Source organism: Hakea prostrata, chromosome 9, assembly GCF_041222555.1.
Source record: "Hakea prostrata isolate BN-2017 chromosome 9, UWA_Hpros_2, whole genome shotgun sequence".
NCBI lineage: Eukaryota > Viridiplantae > Streptophyta > Magnoliopsida > Proteales > Proteaceae > Hakea > Hakea prostrata.
The window spans coordinates 53,293,340-53,319,323 of record NC_142608.1 but is presented as its reverse complement, the minus strand read 5'-3'; the positions used below and the strand labels follow the sequence as shown (position 1 = coordinate 53,319,323).

The 25,984-nt window shown below is 39.7% G+C and overlaps 1 non-coding gene across 1 annotated transcript; it reads left to right on the top strand.

Annotated features, from left to right (window-relative positions):
* The first annotated feature begins 8,694 nt into the window (after window positions 1-8,694).
* Window positions 8,695-8,768, top strand: TRNAT-AGU (transfer RNA threonine (anticodon AGU)). Its single transcript has one exon. It is a non-coding gene; the product is annotated as a tRNA-Thr (tRNA).
* Window positions 8,769-25,984: the final 17,216 nt, after the last annotated feature.

Here is a 25,984-nt window from a genome sequence, read left to right as displayed (position 1 = left end):
TGAGAGCAGGGTGATGGAGACAGAGATTCGGTTCTACACAAGGACACTGACACAGATCCTCCAGGTGCCTTACTATCCACGACAGTGCATATAGATACCCTCAAGAGCTGAGGTGGACCGCTACCTGTTGCCCTATGAGCTTCACGAGATATGTGCCACTCTCTGGAGCGACTTAGAGTGTTACTTTCCACGGAACAGTGGGCAAATGATAGATTTGGCTTGGATCATCAGTCGCATTGTGGGCCGAAACATCATGCCGAAGGCCGAACATCATCATAGGGTCACAATGATGGAGGCCTTAGCCATATACCGTATTTTCATGGGATTCTAGAGCGACTTATCCTACATAATCTAGAACATCATGATAGATCTAGTGGCGCATCCGAGTATGAGGAACCTTTGTTTTGGGAGATTACGACATTAGTCTTTCCAGCACTTCGGGGTGAGTCTAGAGGGCGCAGATGTAGTCACTAGAGCATTGGGGTATACGATCGGGACGAGGACCATCAGACAGATGCGGCTTACTCAGACTGTGAGATCTCTAGGTCTAGAGGGTGAGGATGATGATGATACTGAGGAGGATGAGGTTCCAGCAAATGTGGGTGATGCTGGTTCAGATTCCGATGATTAGGCCGGGGATGACACTGAGATGCACAAGGCTGATCCAGAGCATCATGAGATTCCTAGATCATCACATTTTGAGACTGGAGGTCCTTCACACACAGTTCCAGAGACTTCGGATCTAGGTGCACAGATGAGATCGATGGTTTCCATGCTAGAGAGGATGGAGGTCAGATAGGAACAGATGTACAATACTATGGAGTCATGGCAGGAGCGTATAGAGTCTCAACTTACTCAGATGGCCGAGGATTTTAGAGCATTCAGAGATCAGAGTAGAGCACCTAGATAGATTGTACTAGGATTTTCCATTATGTTTTATCAGATGTAATCGTTGTAAACTTTTCTTAAAATTAATTAAGTTCATTTTGTTTCTCTTTATTATTGTGTATTATGCACTTCCTTTTATTGCATCATATGAGATTCGTTAAAATATAATTATTGAGTATTATTCAAAAGATCCAGTTATGCTTCATTAAGTAAGTTTCTAATCCAAGTGTTCTATTATTCACTTATAAGAGTAGTTGAGTCATTTTTAGATCTATGACTCAGGGATGTTCCATTATTGTTTTCTGTGGTTAGGATTTCCTTGAACTTTGGGCTTTGATACCACTCTGTCACATCCACCCAGCTAGTACCCTATCTGGCATATCCGAGTGTGTGATCCATAGCCCCGAAGATCAAGTATCGAGGAAATCATCCTCCCACATAAGCAATAACATAATCATGAACAGAAATAATCAATGTGTAATAATATAAATAAGAGATCCAAATAAGGAAAGAGTAAGACTATATAATATCAGAGTGCAAAAGATAACATATAAGTATCTAATCAAAAGAAGTAGGGTGAGGCGGAATCTCACTCCACAAGTGCAGCGGAAAGTAGCTCAAAAGAAAGAAAAGAAATTACAACTGTTCTCAAAAAGGAAGTAATAAAACTAAGCTAAAGAGTTTTCAACTTTATAAAGAATGTCTTTATAAGTGTAGACTTCTGAAATTAGGCACGGATGCTTCCACTCCACGGTTGGGCTAATAATAGTACGAAGCATGATCACACGAGAGATCTTCACCGAAATCGTCGTAACTGCTATTACCTTGTGTGAAGTATACCTCTTCGCCTTGCGCTTCCTCATATGGACTGTCATAGTACTCAGAACCTGTAGAGAAGTCTAACAAAAGATATTGTACAAAAGGAGTGAGTTTCAAAGAAACTCAGTAAGGCAAGTTAAATCCACAACAACATAAATAACATGATTACAGAGCATAACATGATGCAATATGATATGAAACAGACGATGTATGTATGATTCTAACTCTATGTATGCTGGTCTCTATTGGCAGACATGCTTTAAGTCATAGCACCATACTTCTTTAAGAGGGTTTCATCACACAACGCCGTTTGGTAGTGGGTCATGCTTCCCTCAGGACAATCCATGGCTGGGGTATAGGTTACCACTCTCTCACATCACCATTGGTTTAAGTATTGGCGCATGTCAGGGTTAAGCCTAGCCAAATGCAAGTCTTTTACTTAGTTACATCAAGTTAAATTCAAATACGTCCATTCTTCACCCTTGGCGATCCTTTCCGGTATCCTTCACACTAGAGTCCTCATAGTCCCTGACTACGGACTCATCAACCCTATTGGTCATCCACAAATGGTAAACGGGAAGCTCTCACGTCCTCTCACGGATTGGTTACCGGTCTTGAGCGCCCATGAGCCCAAGTCTATCCATTTGCAACCCTACCAATAAATGGCCTCTCGCGAGTATCCACAATGTGATTCCTGTCCTCTCACGGATTGGTTACTGGTCTTGAGCGCCCATGAATCCCCATTGCTACCACGGGTTGTTCAGTCTCAATACCCTTCCGATTAGGGTCTGATATAATGGGGACATCCTAGCCAAACACTACTAGATAGCCCTAGGTATGACAACCAATAGTTCAGGAAGGTGTCAATGGGCACCCCCGGAAACATCCCATACTATTTCCGTTGATGTCCAAGGATAGAAGTGTCAAAAGGACACCTCTCAATCCCAAACCATACCTAATCAGTCACATTCACCAATCAGTCATATCATACACACTTCCAGTAACTCATCATATAGAAAATACACAATGACATGAACAATCTCATATACAACTAACAATAAAAGATATTCATAAACAAAAGATTACATATGTGTAATGCTACCGCAGTTGAAGTACTTGCATCAGTAGTATAACAACAAAAGAATACATTTATGGTAATGAATCCAAAAGATTCCAAACATAGAAACTAAGATTCATGCAATCTATGTAATTAAAGAAGTAACAGTCCTTACCTTATATAGCTTCGAAGAATATCCCAAGAATCAAGGAGAATGGTTCCAAACTTAGTAAGAAGATCCTAAACAATCATAGATACCTTATTAGGAAAGGGGTCTAAAAGATAGAAGGTCAAACCATTCTAAACAGACCAAACACAGAGTTACTAACTTGCTTGGTCGATTGGTTGGTCTACTGACCCAGTCGACCAAGCGAGTCAACTGAGTCGATAAGAGACATAATTGATGTTTCTGATCCGAAACTTGATTTACATGATCCAAAACATCACCAAACTTGGAGGAGATTACTATAACAGTATTCTAACACTAAAGAGCAAGACGAAACACTAACATTGATCAAAACACAAATATACAAATTTGGAAACAAAACCTTCAATAATAGTAACTATCAGGGTTTTTGATGGAAACATAGTATGGACTAAAAGGGAAAACCAGAGATGGAGGGATTCTCATTCTAGTAAAGAATAAACAGAGATCATACACTAATCTACCAAGAAAAACAGATCTAATCATGCTTAAGGATCGAATCAAAGATTGAATCAAAGAAGAGGATCATGACTTCATGAAAAACTTGTAATGATTAAGGTTAAGATCACTTTGATGATCATAAAACCTTAAGAATATAAAGAGATTAGTGAAGAGATGGTTGCTAACAAAGAATGCAGCATCATCTTCACTGTCTCAGACAATTAGAAATATAAAACAACAATAAAAGTAGAAGATGAGAGGAATTACAAACCTTAGATGCAAGAAGAAGAAGGATTGCTTGAGTTCTTGCAAGAATCTCACCAAGAATGCAGAGGAGAGGCTTGGAAATGAGTCTCCACAAATTCCAGAGGGCTTAGGACGCAGAGGAGACGGATTAATCCCATAGACAACAATATATAGAGCAACCAAGACCTAAACAACAAAACAGATCTTGTTGGTCGATTGGTTGGTCGATTGGCCCAATCAACCAAGCAATCGACCAAGCATGATAGCAAGGCCAAGATAGGGATTTGAAGGACCAAGCCAAGACCAAACTTAAAGAGCTTCTCCACACACATCATATGACTTACCTAGTATGTAGAAATGCCTCCGAACCAAGTCAAATAATACTCCAAGTCCCTCAACTACAATCATCTTCAACCAGGTGCAGTTTCCTTTTAGTTCCGAACAAGTTTCCATATATAGAACACCATTGTCAACTTCCATGGGTTTTGGGTCAAACATCAAGTCTTCCACTGAGATGGCCCATAGTTGACTTCTTCCTTTGCTTCGAGTCATCAGACCTACAAACAACAGGGTTTTCGGGTCAAGGTCAGGGTTGGGTTTCACAGTTAGAACCAAATCAAGATGTCATGAGCAATACGTTACTCTTAAACTCTTGTTGTTAATCTACTCTTTGCTTGTGCCTTGCATACATACCATATGCATTGTTTGATTTATTGTCTGCCATATGAGTTACCTAGTTTCGTTTGGAAGAAGTTGTAGGGTAGAAGTTTACCCCAAAAGAAAATTTTGGGAGAATGAAGTCAAGATAAAAGTGAAGTATCTCAATCTCTTTGGAAGCCAAGCACTCTCCCGATTTCGAGGATGAAATTTTTTAAGGGGGGAGAATGTGAAATCCAGCCCAACCCTAACTGGGCACCTATCTGTTTTGGGTGAAGAAGGGCTTGTTTGATGTTTGACCTTGAAGTTGGACATTAAGTACAGTGTTGTTATCTTTGGAAGGTCCTAGGAAGTCAAGTCAGACCTCTCCCTTAGTGTAGATCCGAAGTCCTGAAGTGAAGGAAGAAGACTTTGTGGAAAATCTTAGTAGAAGACATGGTGTTTGTGTCACATCCACCCAGCCGGTACCCTATCTGGCATACCCGGGTATGTGATCCACAGTCCAAGGATCAAGCATCGGGGACCATGCCTCCCACATACGCGATAACACAATCATGAACAATGATAATCAAGGTAAAAACAATATATAACAGATATCATGAATAAGATACGAATAGATAATCAGAGTGTGGAAAATAAATGATACCAAGTGTAAAAGTATGATTATAAGAAAGAGAATGTGAGCGGAAATCGCTCTCTCAGTGGCAGCGGAAAAGTAGTAAAATCAAGTTAAGTTACAATCCCATATCTAAAGAGTAACTCAGTGAAAGTTAATTACATATCCCAAAGTTTAACAAAAATCTATGGGAATGGGGGCACTAAGCAAGGGTTTCTTCTATCTTAATAATTATATCTTTATAAGTGTGGACAAAGAAAGCCCAGCACAGCCGCTCCCTCACCACAATGGGGCTAACCCTAGTACGCAGTGTAATCCTCCTCGGCACCATAACCCTGATTTTCACCGTAGCTACCACCCGGAGGGTAGTATGTGGAATCATAGTCCGTCTCGTAGGGTGCACCATTGGAGTCTTCAACACCTGCGGGATAATCTAACAAACATTTGCACAAAAGGAATGAGTTCAAAAGAACTCAGCAAGGTGGTTATTCCATAATTCATAACCATATAAGTACAATTCATAACATGATGCAATATGATATGAAACACATGATGCAATATGATTCTAACTCTATGAATGCTAGTCTCTATGGTAGACATGCTTTAAGTCATAGCACCATACTTCTTTAGGTAAGTCTCAATCACTCAATACCGGGGGGATTGGGTCCTGCATCCCTCTCGAACAAATCCATGGTTGGGGTTTCGGTCACCGCTCTCTCACATCAACATTTGGTCTAAGTATTGGCGCATGTCAAGGTAAAGCCTAGCCCAATGCAAGTCATCTACTCAATCGTATCAAGTCAGATCCGGATACTTGCATTCCTCCCATCTCGGGATCCTTTCCGGTATCCTTCACACTGGTCACAGATATTACCCATCGGACTCATCAACCCTATTGGTCATCCACAAATAGTAGATGGGAAGCTCTCACGTCCTCTCACGGATATGACTCACCGATCTTCGAGCGCCCGTGAGCCCAAGTCTAGCTATTTGCAACCCTACCAATAAATGGCCCCTTTCCGGTATCCGTAGCATGGTTTATGTCCTCCCCCGGGTTGGTTACTGGTCTTGAGCGCCCATCAAACCAAACACTACCACGGGTCGTTCGGTCTCAATGCCCTTCCAATTCGGGTCTGACACGACAAGGACAATCCTAGCCACACAACTAGACAATCCTATGTATGTCATCCAATAACCCAGGAAAGTGTCTATAGGCACCTTCGGAGAACATCCCATACTATTCCCTCCGATGCCCAAGGACAAAAGCGTCAATAGGACACTCCCCAATCCCAAGTTATACCTAAGCAATCACATACTCAAGTCCATCATATCGCATTCATTTGATACATCATCATGATAAAAGTTAAATCATAACATCGAAATGATCCATCATATATACAAGTAGCAAGAATAATAAATCATTATAACAAGAGTATATGAAATCACAATACTATTGTTCTAAAACATGTATAGCAGTCCTATGATATTCAAAAGCAATTAAGAGGCTATGTTCACTAAGTTATAAACATCAAAACATAAGTACATAGCCTATGTGTTTATGGCGATAACCATCCTTACCTTAAGTTGAGTTGATGACGATCCAAGAGTTACAAAGGAATGATCCAATAATAGTGTTAAGACCCTAAACAAACATAAATAAGAGATTAGAGAAGAAATCGGGAAGATCGGGGGTCAAACGAGTCAAAACTGGTTGAAGTTGCGGCCAGCAACAAGTATGGTCGATGCTCTTGGTCGATGGCATCGACCAAGGATGATCGACCAAAATAGTTTCGGGGTGCATATTGGATTTTGGGGATTTTGGTCCGAAATTGGTCTTCCAGGGTTCGGATCGATCCGGAACTTGGAGGGATGCTTAAGAACAGTATAAGAACACTACAAATCAGACTACTAAATTCAATAGACAAGAATCATAGCATGATTTGAAATCAATTGCATTTGCATAGGAAAGGCATGAATTAGCTAAGGGAACTTATAGGAATTGAATTAGGATCATATGCTAGCCTTAAATATAGACATAGAACACTATATACCTCAGTTTATGATAAGGATGCATGAAATTAAGAAAAAAAAATCAAGGAATGCATATGCAAGGCTTGAAATGAGAGCATAGCATCAATGGACATGGGAGAGGATCATAGGTTAAGCAAGAGTGAACACTTGGAGTGATGGTTGCAAGGTTGTAGCATCAACTCCAAGGTTTCAATAGTAATAAAAGGAGTAGAAAAGAATAGAATAGAGAGTGAGAGTGATGAATCATACCTTGTAGTTGTTGATGGAGACAATGAACAATGATTGACAATGATTTGGGTGGAATCTTCCTCACCAATGCCAAGGAGGTGCTTTGGGAAGCTCCCCCACGTTCTCAGGAGTGATAATGATTAGAATAGGGCTCAAAACACGAGGCTTGTACAAATAGAATAGGGAATATTCCAAAGAATCATTAACTTTGAGTCTGGGAAACTTTGGTCAATGGTCTTGGTCGATGGCATCGACCAAAGAGGATCGACCAAGACAGGTTTCAACAGAAAATTCAGAATTAGTTCAGCAACTTCGGACAGGGGTTTGGAGGGCTATACAGGGTCAAATTGAGTGGGGTTTTCTTCTACAATTCAATCAAGAAGTCTAGTTTTGGGAAATACCTTTGGATTGTGCATGGGAGTCCATGAGGTACTTCAACTAATTCACTCTTTTTTATAGTGCAGATTCTCACTAAACACCGACAATGTATTCAAGTAAAGGGTATCATCGTCAATGTCCATGGGCTCGGACTCTGACTCAAAATTATCAATCAAAAGGGTCCACAAGTCTCTTCTACCACCGCTTCGGGTCTTCGGACCTATAAACAACAATGGATCCGAGTTAGGGTTAGGGTTAGGATAGGGCTGAATTTAACAGTTTGACCCGAAACCCATGGATATTAATGATGGTGTTCGCTCATGAAACGTTACTTGATTTGGAGTTGAACTGCTCATTGATGAAGGAGAGCTTGGTTGTTGGACCTAAAGCCTAGTTGGACATGGTTTGAAGGCATTCCTCCATGCTAGGTAAGTTGTTAGATGTGTTGTGAGAAGCCCATCCAAAAAATTTGAAGTTTAGAGCTTGAAATCCCTATTTTTGGGCAAGCCGCCCAGGAAGGGGTAGTTTGGTAAAACTCTACTTTTTTAGGGTTTTGAAGATCTATTTATTGGAATTTCGTGGTAATCAACCCCATTATGTTCCTAAGCCTTTGGAGAACATGGGAAGGACCTTAGAACCTCCTCTTCAAAGCCAAGGAAGATCTCCAAGCATCCGTTCGAGTTTCTTTGTCGATTCTTCTTCTACAAAGGTTAGTAATCTTCTTGTTTCTTCTTTGATTTATTCTTTCTTCTATTCTTCTGATTTCTTGTTTATGAGAAAGGTATTACACTACTGTAATGGCCTCTTCTTTGATTCTCTTAGTCCTAGAGTAAATCCCCCATTCACTCTATGTTTTCTTAAAGCCATATGGTGATGTTCTTTGTATTTGATCCTACCTGGGTCTCTTGATGACTTTTTCTATGATTTTTCTACCTATCTTTATGATTGTGAGGAAGGTCTTATATCATTACCATGACCTTCCCTTCTATCCCCATAATTTTTTTTGGTAAAATATTTGCTTATTAGTTGATGAGGTGTTTTGAGACTTATATGGAATGCATCTTTTTTTTTATTATTTTTTTTTATTTTTTTTTTTTATCAAATAGAGACAAAATAGTTTCATGTCTAGCTTTCATAGCTCAGTTGGTTAGAGCACCCGTTTAGTAAGCGGGAGGTCTTGAGTTCAACTCTCAATGAAAGCAATTAAGAAAATACTATAATTTTTTTTTTTTTGAGGTAAGTAAAACTAATTTTTACATATAACAAATTTTCCTTAAAAGAAAATACCATAAACATCATTTTCACATGTAACTTTTTTTACTTCTGTAGAGGAGTAGCCATTAGGGGTGCAAGTTTGGCCCTGGCGGCCCTAAGCCTGAATAGGGCCAAAATATTCTGCCCCTGAACTAGGGCCAAGGGCGGAGCCTGGGATTACTCTTTGGCTCCGCCCTGATTTTGGCCCTAATCTTGGCCCCGATTCGACCTTGATCTTGGCCCCGATTCTCGCCTTGATTTTGGCCTTGTTTCTGACCTTGATTTTGCCCCTGATTTTGACCCTAATCTTGGCCCTGATTTTGGCCCTAATTTTGACCCTGATTTTGGCTTTGATCCTGTGCCCGATAGTGGCCCTAATCTTGGCCTTGATCTAGGCCCATGATTTTGGCCATGATTTGAGTCTAGACCTTCCACCCATATGTAGAGAAATTAATTATAATCCACATGGGTGAATATTTGACACGTGTCAAATTTTAAAAACATGATCATGTTTGTAAAAAATTAATAAAAATAAATTATATCTTCATTAGCAATGTAAAGCATCCACCTGATTTTGGCCCGATCCTGACCCTAATTTTGGCTCTAGTCTTAATGTTAATTTGACCCTTATCATGTATTAGATTTTTACCCTAATCTTCACATTAACATTGATATAACTATAAGTCTCAAACTTTGACCTTCAGTCATTTTAATCATATTAGACTATGAGTTCACTTTTATATTGTTTTTAAGATAATTTTTATTTTTCGAACTAAGTCATTTTTAGTTCAAAAAAACCATTGATTTTATTTTATTTTATTAAGGCGAGATAATATATTATAAATAATAAAAGCTAGTATATAGAGAATTAATATCTAATAAATCTACACCCCAACTTCTCATCATGAATATTGACATCTTTCTTTTGCCTCCAATGTGAAATTTCAGGGAAAAAAAAAAACTTATTAAGGACAGATTGCTATGTTTGTAATTAAAATATAATTTTCTTTAACTAGTAAAAAAATATCAATACTAAATTATCGTTAATTTACTTATTAACAAAGTTTTGAATATGATTTTTTTTTTTTTTTTTTGTTGAATAAGGATACCAATGAGAGGGGTTTTCAATTTCCATCACCAAAGTAATGGGAGAGGTTTTCAATTTTCATCATCAAAGCAATGAGAGACTTTCAGAGATCAATATAGAATTATGGAGTATGAATTTATTTATGTTTAAAGCAACACTATCAACTTATTGTTTACCAAAAAAAAAAAAAAACTTATTGTATGAGCTTGAATCATCTTATATTTCTATGAATTTTATTTTTTGTTTACTTATGATACTTTTATTATTATTATTATTATTATTATTATATAATTATTTATTTGTTTATGTATTTACATTTGATATTTTAGGTCCAAAGATATGACCAATTAAGGATAGGGCCAAGATAGGGCCAATTAAGGCTAGGGACAGGGCCAATCAGGGCTAATCAAGGTTAGGGCTAGTGAGGGTCAGGGCCAATCAGGGCCAACCCATCTTGACCCGGCCCAATTAGGGCCAATTAGGGCGGGAATGGGCTTGGCTTGGCCTTGTAGAGCTTAGGGCTAGGGACAATAATCATTAGCCCTGAACTAGGGTTAGGGTGGAAATGGATTCAAATTAGAACATATAGGGCTGGGCTTGGGATTGCAAAAGCCCGGCCCAGCCCAACCCAGTTGCAGCCCTAGAATCTGCAATGGATTGTTTTTGAAGGAATTTTTGGGTAACCTTCAAGAAAGGGTATCCAATTGAAAATCCTAAATTTCTATTAATTTGATGGATCCTTCCCAAATGCCATTTTTTATTCTAAAATACTATTCTTTCCTTCCTATAGTGAATTCCCCAATTCACTCTATGTTCTTGAAGTTCTTGAAGCCATATGGTGATGATTCTTGAAATTGTCTTTACCTAAGATCTTGATCACTCTCTCATTATTTTTCTACTGATCTTAGTGATTGTGGTAAAGGTCTCACAACAGTGTTATAGTATTTCCTTCTATCCCCATGATAAGGGGTTGATCCCTAATTTTCCTTTTACCATGGGAAACCAAAAGTAGGGTGATTTTGGGAGGAAACCCTTGGGTAACCCTCATGAGAGGGTAACCAAATTGGTTAAAACTAATGTTTCTATTACTTTTATGGATCCTCCCCAATGCTATTCTTGATTTTGAATTAATACTAATTCTATGATTCCCTTACTCCTTGTGAACCTACCTTGGGTTATTTTAAGAGTTAAAATTCGGTAACCCTCATGAGAGTTTATCCAAATTGGGTAACCCTCATGAGAGAATATCCAAATTGGGGAATCCAAATCCACTTTTAATTCATTTGGGTCCTCCCCAACACCTTTCTTGATTTTGTATTTCTACTCTTATTTGTCTAGGGTGAATCTTTATTTTCCTTAGTCTTCCCGTGGGATACATAGATTCTAATTGGTAAAACCCTAATTGTATGATTAGAATTTGTTTCCTTTAACTTTATGTGAAACCTTGTTTTCTCTCATTGTTATACCCTACCCAATACCTTTCTTGATTTTAAAATATTATTCTTTCTTTCTTAGAGTGAATCCCCTAATTCACTCTATGTTCTTGAAGTTCTTGAAGCCATATGGTGACGTTTCTTGTTTTCTTGATTACTCCCTCATTAGTTTTCTACTAATCTTGGTGAATGTGGGAAAGGTCTCACATCAGTGTTACAATCTTTCCTTCCATCCCCATGATTGTTGGGTTGATCCCCCTTTTTTCCTTACCCTCTCTGAACCTACATTGGGTTATTTTGAGAGTTGATTTTAGGTAACCCTCATGAGAGGGCAACCAAATTGGGAAACCCTAATCCTTTATTAATTGTTGGATCCTCCCCAACACTTTCTTGATTGTAAATTCTTTGCTTCTCTTTACCTAGGGTGAATCTTTATTCTCCCTAATCTTTCCATGATAGCCATGGACTATATATGTTGAAACCCTAATTTTATGGCTCAATCAAGATCCTATATTTTGACCATGATTTGATGATTAGACCTTCTTAGATAGTCTTAATCTGTTATAGGAAGCTCCCCTTCGAATTTTGGACCAATCGGACTTCAAACGAAGAAGTTATGAACAATTTAGGGTTTACAGCCCCGTATTGTTCCATTGGTCGACTGGGCCAAGCTGCCAACCAATCGACCAACTGAGTAAGTGACCTCAGTTTTGCTTTGTTTTGCTTCCATTTCGTCTCCGATCATTAGGGTTTGTTCCTTATGTTCAATACATGTTTGTTTAGGGTTATTTTGGTGATTTGGGACTTGCCCATTGATCTCTTCTCGAAGTTTATGAAGTCGAATACGAGGTGAGTACTCCACTCACAATATGCATATTTACATACCTTGTTATGATGTGATTCGAATGTATGATTCAACTACTATTGTTTTACTTTCTTTACATTACATTACTTCTGCAATTACAATAGGTTACTCATGTTGTGACTTACATACTGGATTCAACTATAAATGATGTTGAATGTGATTTGGACTATGGTGTGACATGTTTGGAATCATGATTGTGATGTGATGTGAATGCCTAGGTTGTGAATGGGGAATGCCCTTTTGGCATTTCTGTCATTGGACACCAGTGGAGGTGGTATGGGACGCATTCCTATGGTGCCCCTTGGCGCTTTCCCTGATTTTTGGTTGACATATCTAGGGCATGTCTAGAAGTGTTTGGCTAGGAAACCCTTGTCATATCTGCCCCTATCGGAAGGGGAATTGAGACTGAGTGACCTATGGTAGCAATGGGGATTTGTGGGAACTCAAGACCAGTGAGTTATATTCGTGAGAGGACATGAATCACATTGTGGATACTCGTGAGAGGCCATTCATTGGTATGGTTGCAGAAGTGGAACATGGGCCCTGGAACTCAAGAGTTTCATCGTAACAAACGGCCGTGAAGAGGATTATGGACCTCACGTTAACTTGATGAAATGACTGTTAGGGTCAAGAGACTAACAAGAACTGGGAAGGAAATCTAGTTTAGGTTAAGGGAAACGTTACCGATGAGGTTTCCCGCACGAGGAATGTTCAGAAGTTTCTAACCCTAAGTAGATGTGACTCAATAGATGACTTGCATTAGGCTAAGATTATCTCTTGTCCAGGGTCACGCTCATGGATCTCGGGCCAAATGGTGATGTGAGAGAGACCTAAACCCCGGACCAAGGATGTCGGGGAAGGTTTCAGGACCCATTTCCGATCTCAAACAGAGAACCCAAGAACTGGGAAGGCTGATGAGAGATGTGATTTGTGACCCAGGCCCAGAAGGAGTATGGTGCGTAAAGACTTAAAGAATGATAGGTTACAATTAGAGACAAGAAAACACGTTGATAGAGTTAAGAAGATCATACTACGGATTTATTATTTCATATCATTGCATTTATGTTTACATTTGATTGTGTGTCCCAAAGAAGATGTTTATTGCCCGGATGATGGAATACTTGTTGAGTTCTTTTGAACTAACTCCTTTTTGCAACATCTTTTGTTAGACTTACCAATATCACCCATGTTGATCATGATGATCAATACTATGAAGACCAAGGTTGATGATTCTTATGGTACTCAAGGCAGTAGGGCATATGGTGACCCTCAAGAGAGTTGAAGACTACTCCCAGTGAGAGTTACTTATCAAGTAAGTTTGACTAATACAACCCAAGATAGCGATAGGGACATCGTCTCATTTCTCTAAAATTTTGATCTTTATTAGATTCGTCTGAGACCTTAGTTCGTTGTTCCCCTTTTATTTTGGAAAGCCTATTGGAATAAAGCTTTTCCTTTTGATCAAACTTTTACAATCAAGAAGGTTGTGGAGTGAGGTTCCAATGCCTCACTCTACATTCCATTGATTTATGTTGTTGGTATCATTTTTTTCACTCACGATGTCTCCTTTTGGGTGATCCATGGTCCGAGGATCCTTTCTTGACTTCTATTATTAAATTACTTGAGGATACAATGATTTGTTCTTGCTTTTGATTATACTTCCCCATTGTGCTACGTGGATATAATAATTCCGGAAAGTGATCATTTGGGGCTATGGATTACAAACTCAGGAATCATCGCCGATATGGGTTCCGGATGGGTGGATGTGACATAAACTATACCATTTATTAGGCCTTGAAATGACCTTTCTACCCATTTGAAGATCATCGGAATCAGCTCACGAATGAGAGAGATAAAGGGCTAGTTGCATGGTTGGTTCAACCACCCCCACCCAAGTGTGGGAAAGAATGAATTAAGAAGACATTTTGGGTTTAAACCCCTATTAGAGTGGGGCTAAGAGCTTGGGAGTGGAGAAACCCAAGGAGTTTGGTGGATCTTCCCTTGCTCGTCCCAAGGCTTAGAAACAGATTAAGCGTGAATCACAGGAGTTCCCCCTTTTAGATAGCACAAATAGTGAAAGGTGAGCAGGTTTCATGAAACCCTCTTTTCTAACCTATCTTTTGATTGGTTATTTATAAGCAAGGAATGTTCAAGGTCGATCCCGCGCTATGTTGATGTTGGGTAGAACATAATGGGAATAGCTTCCCACGAAATTAAAGCCATAAAGCTCTCCAAACCCCAAAGATTGTTGGTGTCACATCCACCGCCTCCGGTACCCCATTTGGAAAAATACCGGGATTTAATGGGCCTAACTTCAAGATTTTTGGATGGGCTTCTTTCAACCCATCATAATACTTATCTAGTCATGGAGGGATGTCTTCAATCAATGGTCAAACTAGGCTTTAGGTCCATCAACCAAGTTCTTCATCACAAATAAGATCAAGATTAAATCAAATAAGGTTTGCATAAGGAAGACAATATCATTAAAGTATACATTCATAGGGTGAGAGAATGGGTCATGATAACCATACCTCTCTCGAGGTGGCCCACAAAGACATCATCCCTCATTTTGGGACATTGGATCAACTCAAAGGGACAGGTCTACATGTGCTTCCAAAGATAATTTAAAAGATAAGTAAAACTGAAATCACGGTCAAACTTCAAAGGTTCAACATTAAACACACCCGAGGGGAATGGGGCACAATGCTCGGGTTTCTTCTAGGCTAGATGGTAGGCTGAGTGTCACAGTACGGATGAAGTAAACCCAACGCTGCCGCTCCCGTACAACTGTGGGGCTAACCCTGGTGCGGATAGTAATCCTCCTCGGCTCCAATATACGGATCCTCACCGACGCCACTACCCGGAGGGTAGTATGTGGAATCATAGTCCGCCTCATAGGAGGTGCCATCGTAATCTTCGGTACCTGGAATATAATCTAAAACATTTGCACAAAAGGAATGAGTTCGAAGAAGTGAGCAAGGAAGTTATCCCATAATTAGAAATCATACACATTCAGAACATATTATAATGCAATGCGATATGGAACATATGATGCAAATATGAGTCTAACTCTATGAATGCTAGTCTCTAGGGTAGACATGCTTTAAGTCATAGCACCGTACTTCTCTGGGTCGTCAGTCACTCTCCCATTTCCATATCTTGGGAATGCCCGGGGAAGATAGGTAAAGTCATCAAAAAGCCGTGGTAAGGGGATCGGTCACCGCTCTCTCACATCACCATTTGGTCAAGTACTGGCGCATGTCATAGTAAAGCCTAGCCCAATGCAAGTCATCTACTCAGTCGGTCAAGTCAGATTCAGATACGTCCATTCCTCGCCCCGGCGATCCTTTTCCGGTATCCTTCACACTAGAGTCAGCGAAATCCCGGATTTCGGACTCATCAACCCTATTGGTCATCCACATATAGTAAACGGGAAGCTCTCACGTCCTCTCACGGATTGGTTACCGGTCTTGAGCGCCCGTGAGCCCAAGTCTATCCATATGCAACTCTACCAATAAATGGCCCCTTTCAGGTATCCGTAGCATGGTTTATGTCCCCTATCGGATTGGTTACCGGCCTAGAGCGCCCATCCAACCATACACTACCACGGGTTGTTCGGTCTCAATGCCCTTCCGATTTGGGTCGACACGACAAGGATGAACCTAGCCACACAACTAGACAGTCCTATGTATGTCATCCAATAACCCGGGAGAGTGTCGATAGGCACCATCGGAGAACACCCCATACTATTCCCTCCGATGCCCAAGGGACAGGAGTGTCAGTAGGACACCCCCAATCCCAAGTCATACGTAAAACAATCACATATCCAATCTCATCATTTCTCATGCATCCAATGCATATTCATAATAGTAATCAAATCATGATATTGAAACGAATCATTATAAACATAAGCAATCAAAATGATAAGAGGACACAACAAGAGTATAAAGATTTAAATGTTATTGTTCTAACACATATGTAATAGTCTTATAATGATTGAAAGAAAATAAGGGATTCCATTCTTTATATAAAACACAATTCAATATTTGATGACTTATATGTTTATGGAGATAACCATCCTTACCTTGGATGAATTGATGATGAATTGAGAATACCAAGAATAGTCCAATAGAATTGTTAAGGCCCTAGACAAACATCAATAATAAGTTAGAAAAGAAGTCGGGAAGATCGGATGTCATTTGGATCAAAATTGGCCAAGGTTGCTGTCTGCCAACATTTTGGTCGATGGTTTTTGGTCGATGGTATCGACCAAAAGGATCGACCAAAATTTCCTTCTGAGAGGGAAATGTGGATTTTGGGGGTTTTCATCCGAAATGAGTCTTCCGGTGTTCGGATCAATCTGAAACTTGGAGGCATACTTAACAACAGTAGTAGGACACTATAAATCCAGAAATTAACCCAATCCAATGGTCTAAATAAAAAGCCCCAATTTGAGCTATCAAGTTCAAGTGATAAACATCATGGCATGAGTTGGAATTGATTGCATTGATGAGGAATAGCATGTAATAGTTAGAGGAACTAATAGAAATTCGATTGGAATCATATGGCAATGTTAAACATGAACATAATACACTCTATAGCTCAGTTTGGTATCAAATGGCATGATGTTAATAGGTAAATCATGGAATACATATGCTAGGCATGAGATAGAAGCATAGCATCAATGAATAGCTAAGGAAATCATGGATTGAGCATGAGTAGACACTTGGAGTGGTGGTTGCAAGGTTGCAGCACCATTCCCAATGTCTCATCAGCAAGGTGACAATAGAAAAGAGTAGAAAATGGTAGGGTAGAGAGTGGAATGAGGAGTCATACCTTAGTGTGGAAGATGAAGACAAGAATCAATGATAAACTAAGTGTCTTTGATGATGTACCCTTCACACTAACCAAGGAGCTGCTTTGGGAAGCTCTCCCCACGTTCTCAGGTGAGAAAATGATTGCAAAAGGGCTCAAGGCTCGAGGTTATATTAAATAGAAAAGGAATATTCCATGGAATCATTAACTTGGCAGACTGGGATATTTTGGTCGATGGTCCTTGGTCGATGGTATCGACCAAAATGATCGACCAAAATATTTTCAGCAGAAAATTAAGGTTTAGAACCGCAACTTCAAATAGGGATTTGAAAGGCTATACAAGGTCAAATTGAGTGAGGTTTTCTTCCACAATTCAATCAAGAAGTCTAGTTTCGGGGAATACCTTCGGATTGTGGACAGGAGGTCATTTGGTACATCAACTATATTAATCTTCTCCGATGCGCAAACTTTCCTTAAACACTGACAATGCATTTAAGCAAGGGGTATCATTGTCAATGTCCATGGGCTCAGTCTCCGAATCATGATCATCAATCAGAATGGTCCATAAATCTCTTCTTCCACCGCTTCGGGTCTTCGAACCGGAATACAACAGTGGATCCGGGTCAGGGTCAAGGTTAGAATAGGGCTGGATATTACAGTTGGTTTGTGCAAAGCTTTGTATTCGATACCGATTTGACCTCTCTAGGAAGCCCGCGGGCAGACTCAGGTAACCCAAATTGGGGGTTTTCATCTGGGAATCAATTGGGATGTTTGAAAGGTGTTTTGGAGACCCTAATCCTATTAGATTGAAGACCCCAAAGCCCCCATTTTTGAGTTGATTTTGAAACGAGGCCAAAATTGACCATTTTTGTCGCAACCCTAGAGTTCGACCGGGGCAATCGACCAGCCGTAGTTGGCTTGTTCAACCACCCCCTATACTGGGCATGTGTATTGACCCTCTTTGACCCTCGATCAATCCCCGACTTACCTCCATTTGATTTCTCTTGTTTCTAGGCTTAATTTAAGTTGATTGTACCCTCTTGGTGAATTTCTTTGGACTTTGGAGAGTGTTGCTAACATTAACAGGTGAGAAATACATCACCATTACCTTGTGCATTTGAATTCATCTAAATTGTTTAATTTCATTGATGTTGTATAATTATTTGAATTGCGTGAGACTTTGCACAACAGAAGGTAATGTAATGTAATGTGTTGTTTATTTACTTTTCAAATTACATAAATGATGAAGTGATTATGATGTGTGTGTGGATTTGATGGTGGGACACTGTCCTCGGGTATGTATATATATCAATTGGGGTTGTGGGTTCACCCATTACCTTGGTGACCTTACATTCACTTAGACCTAGGTATATGATCGTGTCGCTAACCAATCAAAAATAAAATCCTATACTAATCTAGCAAGCAGAAAGTACGGAGTCGAACTATGGGGAACTAAAAGGCTAAGTTACTAAGATTGAATTTAACAAAACTATATTTAAACTAAATCTATTAATTAATGTAAAACCTTAACTGTGAATATGTGAAGATCTTTGGGATTTCGAATCCCCAATGCTTTTCCCTAACCGATATACTCTACACTTCAAAGTAAATTAAGGATGATCTTCCTAGATATGCCCTATCTTCGCAAGACTAACGTCCTTCGCGGAAGCTTGGCACGCTTAGTTCGCTGAGTTATAGAACATCTTTGGCCAAACTCAAACACAATCAACTAGAAGATATAGAACAATCAACTTGATGAAATAAGCATGGTTCATCTACATCCCAAAGCAAAGGAACTAGCTACTCATTATTACAAAGTTCATAAGAAAAAAAAAATGAAACATAGGGAGAGAGAGAGAGATGTGGCTTCTTCTTCAGCAATGGGAGAGATGAGAGCCGATTCGCCGCCTTCTTTCCGGGTTGGCTTCTCTTTATGTCTCCGCACACAATGAATCCCCTCTTTACCCGTCTATTTGACCTTTATTTTTTCTGAATTTGGAAAAACTCAAAACTGGAAAGTTGTAGATATTTTTAATATCGTTTCATAGAATCTTGAATCATCGAAATCCAAGCTCATACGAGAGAGATATGCCCAAAATACTGAAGGTAGGTCTGCTCCCGATTTTCAGATTTATTACCAATTGTTCCTTAGACCTCAACCTATTTCCAATTTGGCAAGATCTCACTTTCATGATTTCTTGAGCAGCAAGATTGAATGCCATGATTTAAAATCCACCAATATCTAATATATTTGCCAATTTACTCCATATTGTCTCTAATATCCAAAATCTCCTTATTCCTGAAAAATACACAAAAATACTCAATTAGATCTCTTTAATTAAATAAGTATGGGGAATTAAATCAAATAAATAATGGTAAATGCATGCTTATCAATACATGATCAATAGGTGTCTAAATGTATTGGCTAGTGAACCCTTGAATACTACTACCCTTTCGGTAGGGGTATTGAAGCCGAGTAACCCGTGATGTCAGTGCCTAAGTCTTGTGAACATCAAGCAAGCCCACTACCATCATAAGGTGGTAGGGTTGCATGTATAGTGTTGGGCTCATGTTACTTTCAGCACGATGTGCAATTTCCATGTGGAAGCCACAAGAGCGTCCGCCTATACATATGTGGAAGACCACAAGGTTAAGGCATGGAAACCAAGAGATGCCTCCCGTTGTGGAAAGATATCCAGACTATATGTAGTACGAGACCATATGATTGTGCGTTGGGCTTAAAGTTATCCTTGACACGTGCAAGTTCTCAAACCAAATGGTGTTGTGAGAGAGTGGTGACGTATTCCACAGCCATGGATTGATGTGACTTGACCCAACAACCTCAAAAAAAACCCAAGAGACGCCTCTTGTTGAGGGAGAGTGACAAGACTGCCTAGAGGAGGCTGGTGTATAGTTTAATGTGTGTCTACCACAAAGACTTCATGGTTAGAATTGGGCATATACTTGCATGCTTATTCATTATTCATATTATTATCATATACATAAATGGGTTGCTATGGAAAATCATGATGGATGCATGATATATGACAATGTTGACCTAACTAAGTTCTATTGAACTCACTCCTTTATATATATATATCTTATCACAGGTTGTGAGGACTCTAGACTCTATTCAAATGGAGAATCTGCTGCAGATAGAATGCTTTGAGGGACCGGCTAGCGAGGAGATGGACTCATATGGAGATTCGTGCCCATGCTCAAACGCTCCTCTAGGGCTGGGTATTATTGAGGGCTCGACGGTACCTTTTGAGATTGTAGTTTCCCTCGTGGCCCTTTGCTATGTCCTTTGTTGTGAACCCATAGATGGGAGTGCTACTTATTCCTTGGAAGTCTTGTCAAAAACTTAGTCTTCCGCTTACAAACAAGTATTCTTCTTAAACTCTGATGAATCAACTTGGTTAACTTTGGATATTGATTTTGAATTATATATTGGATGACTGTAATAACATTTTTAAAACTTGATTAATACTTGTCATTTTAATATTTTCTTGCTCATTGATTATGCTATATTGTGTTGTGTTCTGGATTTGGCTGTGAGCCTTGGTTCTGAAGTGTGTCACCCCCACGGGTTTTCGGGTATGACCAGATCCCGTTGGTTGGGGGGTGACACAGACAAATCAAAACATTGCACAGTTTGAGAGAAGATTATCCATTTGGGAGAAGGAAGATCATGCAGTTGATTGTTAGCAGGGGATTTTAACTCAATTCAGAGGTCGCAGGAAAAATTAAGGGGGAAGTGTATAGGTAGTCAAGCAATGTTAGGTTTTCAGGAGATGATAGATCGCGGTGGACTTATTGATTTGCAATCACAAGGAGTGTCATTTACACGGAATAATTGATGAAAATGGGAGGCAAATATACGAACTAGAGTTGATCGAGCTCTAGCAAATGTGAATTGGTGATTGGAGTATGCAGAGGCTTTAGTATACAATCAAGCTATGTTGGGATTGGATCACTCACCCATTTTAATTGACACTGAGGGTGTGAAATCCCCCAGATTTCTACCCCTTAAACCCGTGACTTCAAAACCGAGAAAAATGGGCCTCGAGTTGACGACAATTGTGGGCCATTCAAGTGGAGCCTAAAGGGTTGGAAATGGATCCAATATTGGTGGATGACCATTTTGATGACTCAAGAACTCTCCTAGAGTTTAAGAGAAGAGAGAAGATTAATCACGATGGTGTAAAAAGGGCAATTTTGGAACGTCCGTAGATTGGCGATGGAGAATCCAATTAACGCGAATAAGGTATAAAATCGAAGAGCGTCAAAAGACCTTTCTACCAAGCCAAAAATATCCTAATTTGGACCTTGTTTGACCCCTCAATCACGGCCGGTCGGCCAACCCGCCCACCCCTGCCCAGTTCAGGGGCAAAATCGGGTTTTTCATGTTTAAAACCCTATTTTGAGTTTCTAACCTCTCATACTCACATTTTAGAAGGCTAGTACAAGGCTGAGGCTAAAGGAGGAGGAGAAACCAAAGGGAGAGAAAGGTTTCTAACCTTTCAGAAGCGTGTCGGCACTCGGATCATTGTGGAATCGTTAGAAAATGTAAGAATTCTCAAACCCACTTCTTTAAGCTTGGTTTCATGGGGTGTTCTTTGCAATAAATGATGGATTTGGGTAGTTTTTGCATGTTAGGTCTATTAAATGCTTGTAAATAGTTTTATTTATGTTTTTCTTTAATTTGTGAGTGGTTTGTGCGGATCGTTGCAAACGATTTCGCGTTTTGACTCTCAGAGACGCTCTTGGGCGACTCGCGAGAGCCAAATTTGGGGCTTTTTGATTCAGAATGAATTGGATCAAATTGAAGGTACCCTTAGGACCATATTGCTTCCAATTAGACATTCCCAAGGTTTCATTTCGATTTGACTTCGAATCGATGGTGAAATATTGATTTTTGCCGAAACTAGGTTGAGAACGATGGGTTCAAACCTAGTTGGCAGATTAAGCTTTTGTTGGGTGATTATGGGAACTCTATTAAAACCCAATTGACTTCTAATTTATGTCTATTGATCTTCTTACATGATTAGGTTTATTTTTATTATAATTACCAACTCGTGAGTGTGACTTTGTGGAACTTTGGAGAGCTTATACTAACTAGAAAGGTGAGGAATATATTTAACCTTATCTTGCATGTTTAATCATGTTAATTAAATTTCATTATTGATATCTTGCCTTGCTTTAGTATTTATTTTCTTGTATTCATGTGTGGGACTTTGCACGAATGAAAGGTATGAAAGTATGTTTGCTTCCATTTTCAATATTCTTTGAAAATAATATGAGAATGGATGAGATGGATGAGATTGAATGGAGTGAGTTTTTCTTTTATTTTCAAATCCTAAATTATTGATGTGAAGATATATGGATGATGTTGGATTAAATTACTCTTTTTATTTTATGTTTCAAACTAGGGTTGTGGGTTCGCTCATTACCCTAGTGAACTTACATGAATAATCATCTAGAGCTAAGTACATGAATGCTAAGTGTCTAGAAGTGTTTGGCTAGGTAACCTCATGAGTAATACTACCCTTCCGGCAGGGGTATTGAAGCCGGTTAACTAGTGATGTTAGTGGTTGGGTCCTGAGTGTCAAGCAGGCCCACCATCATCATAGAGAGGTAGGGTTGCATATAATAGATAAGGGCTCCTGGGCGATCAAGACCGGTGAAATGATCCGTGAGAGGACATGGAGAGCATCCTGTCCATTATATGTGGATGACCATTGGGTTAAGGAATGGGATCCAACAGATGCCTCCCGTTGAGGATTCCATTCATAGGTGGGAAGGTATCGAACCAAAAGGGCACTAGGCATGAGGGGAGATATCCGGACCATATGTAGTACAAGACCATATGACTTTGCATTAGGCTAGGATTATCTTTGACACGCGCCAAATCTCATACCAAACGGTGATGTGAGAGAGTGGTGACCTATACCCCAACCATGGCTTGACAGGACTTTACCCAATAACTGCGGAGAACCCAATAGACGTCTCTTGTTGAGGGAGAGTGACTGAGACTGCCCAAAGGAGATTGGTGTTTAAACTTAATGTGTGTCTACCATAGAGACCTCATGATAGAATTAAGAGCATAATATCATAATCATTCATATATCATGTCATTATCATTAATTATATTGTCAATACTCTTGCTATATGTGTGGTGTGGAATCTTATAATTGAGTTGACCTCACTGAGTTCTGTTGAACTCATTCCTCTTTATATGTCTGTTTCTATTAGAATATATTGCAGGTTATGAGGACTCCTTCCAAGTGGAGGATTTGTCATCGGTAGACCTTGTTAAAGGAGTGACTGAAGAGATCTAGATTCACATGGAGCTTCATGCCCTTGCAAAGACTGTTCTTACAAGGCTGGATTCCATTAGGGAACCAGTTTAGTTTAAATTCCAGCTGCGACAATCTATTCTTCCTTCAAACTCTGATGTCCATTTTGATTAACTTTAGATGACGGATTATTGTAACCTCTTTATAATTCAGATTTGATAACTGTATACTTGCACTTGGTTTATTATTGTCCTTTTAATTATACTATATCATGTGTTGTATGGTATTGTCATTGAACCTAGGTCCTGCGGTGTATCACCCCCACGGGTATTCGGGTATGGCCAAATTTGGCTGGGTGGGGTGTGACAGAGGGAGCACCGAAGAGAGACCCAAGCCCCTTCCAATTTCAAGCCATGTGGCTACGACATGTGGAGTTCAACCAACTGGTTTGGAACTCCTGGGAGAAAGAGGTATGCAAAAGTGATGGTGAAAGGATATTCTATAAACTTGTACCTGTAGAAAAGAATTTCAAGAGTGGAATAAGCAGACATTTCGCAACATACATGACGACGTTGTAAATGCACAACGACAACTGGAGAAATTACAAAGTAAACTTGTAAGGAAAGTGTCACATCCACCCAGCCGGTACCCTATCTGGGATAACCGAGTGTGTGATCCACAGCCCCAAAGATTAGTATCGAGGAAATCAACCTCCCACATTTACAATAATATAATCAAGAACAAGACTAAATCAATGTTACACTATATTAACTGAAAGATCAAGATAAGATTCAAAAGAATACATAGATATATAATCAAAGTGCGGAAAAAGAATGATACCAATATAATAATCAAGTGTAGAGTGTAGCGGAAAATCACTCTATAGTACATCGAAAATGTAGATCAAAAGTAAAAAGAAAGATTACAACCGATTCCCAAAATATGAGGAATAGAGAAGAAGTAACCAAAAACTAAACTAGTGTCTCTTCAAGCCTATAGAGAACACTTCTAAAAGTATAAGTCTCAGTATCTAGATAACGCTGAACTAGCACATGGGTGCGACTAATCCCGGTATGATACACCGTCATCGTGGAATTTTTCACTGTCATAGTCATCGTAGCCAGCACCTTGGGCATAGTATGCATCATCCTTGGGCGTAGTATGCGTCATCCGCTTGGGCTTCGTAATACTAGCCTTAATAGTCATCAGTACCTGCAGATAAGTCTAATAAAGATGTTTGCAAAAAGGAGTGAGTTCAAAAGAACTCAGCAATGCAGTTTATTCCATAATAACACAATAAAGCATGATAGCAAAACATAAGGAATGCAAGATGATATGAAACAGACATGCATGTATGATTCTAACTCTATGTATGCTGGTCTCTATTGGTAGACATGTTTTAAGTCATAGCACCATACTCCTCTGGGTAGGTCTCAAATCACTCTCCCTCAACCATCTCGGTATCTTGGGTTCTCCGGTGGTAATTGGGTCCTGCATCCCTCTCGAACATTCCATGGCTGGGATTTAGGTCACCTGTGACATCCAGCCCAAACCTAGCCCAGGACACCCTATTTGTTTTGGGTGAAGAAAGACTCGTTTGATATTAGACCTTAAAGTTGGACCTTGATTTCAGTGTTATTATCTTTGAAAGCCTTAAGAAGTCATGCCAGACCTTTCTCTTAGGGTAGACCTGTAATATCTGGCCTTATCCTAACCTTGACCCGGCTCGGAGTCTGTTATGTTTGTGGGACCAAAGACCCAAAGTGGGGGAAAAGAGACTTGTGGACCCTTTTGGTTAATGTTTTGGTGTCGGAACCCAAGCCCTTACACATTGACGATGATGCCCCTCACTTGAGAGCATTGTCAGTGTTAGTTTTGAATCTGTGCACCGAAGAGGAGTGAATTAGTTGAAATACCGAATGAACTCCTGTGCTCAATCCGAATATATTTCCCCAAACTAGACTTCTTGATGGACTTGTAGCAGAAAACCCCACTCAATTTGACCCCATATAGCCCCCCAAATCCCTGTCCGAAGTTGCTGAACTATGTCTGGAAAATCCTGCTTGCACATCGAAGAAGGTGAGCTTAGTTGGTGGACCTAATGAACTCCCATTCTTGATCCAAAGATATTTCTGGAAACTAGACTTCTTGATTGATTTGTAGGAGAAAACCTCACACAATTTGACCTTGTATAGCCCTCCGAATCCCTGTTCGAAGTTGCTGAACTATTTCTGGATTTTCTGCTGAAACCTGTTACCTGTTTTGGTCGATGTTTTTGGTCGATACCATCAACCAAGACCATCGACCAAAGTTACCCAGAATCGAGAAAAAGATGTTTTTTGGATATTCCTTCATCAATTTAAGTGAAACCTCGAACTTAGAATGATATTTCACTCATTTCAACACCTGAGAACATGGGAAAGCTCCTCTTAGGCTCCTCCTTAGCTTGGGTGATGATCTTCTACAAGAATCATTGTCTCTCTTCTTCAACTATCATCTTCCAAGGTATGATTCTCTCTCTTGCTCTCTATCCTACCCACTTCTCTTCTTCTTTTTACTGATGAGACCATGGCCAAGGTGCTGCAACCTTGCAAACACCTTGCCATGAATGTCTCTTCCCATTTATACTTGTTTTTCCTTCATTCTTGCTATGCCTCACTTGCAT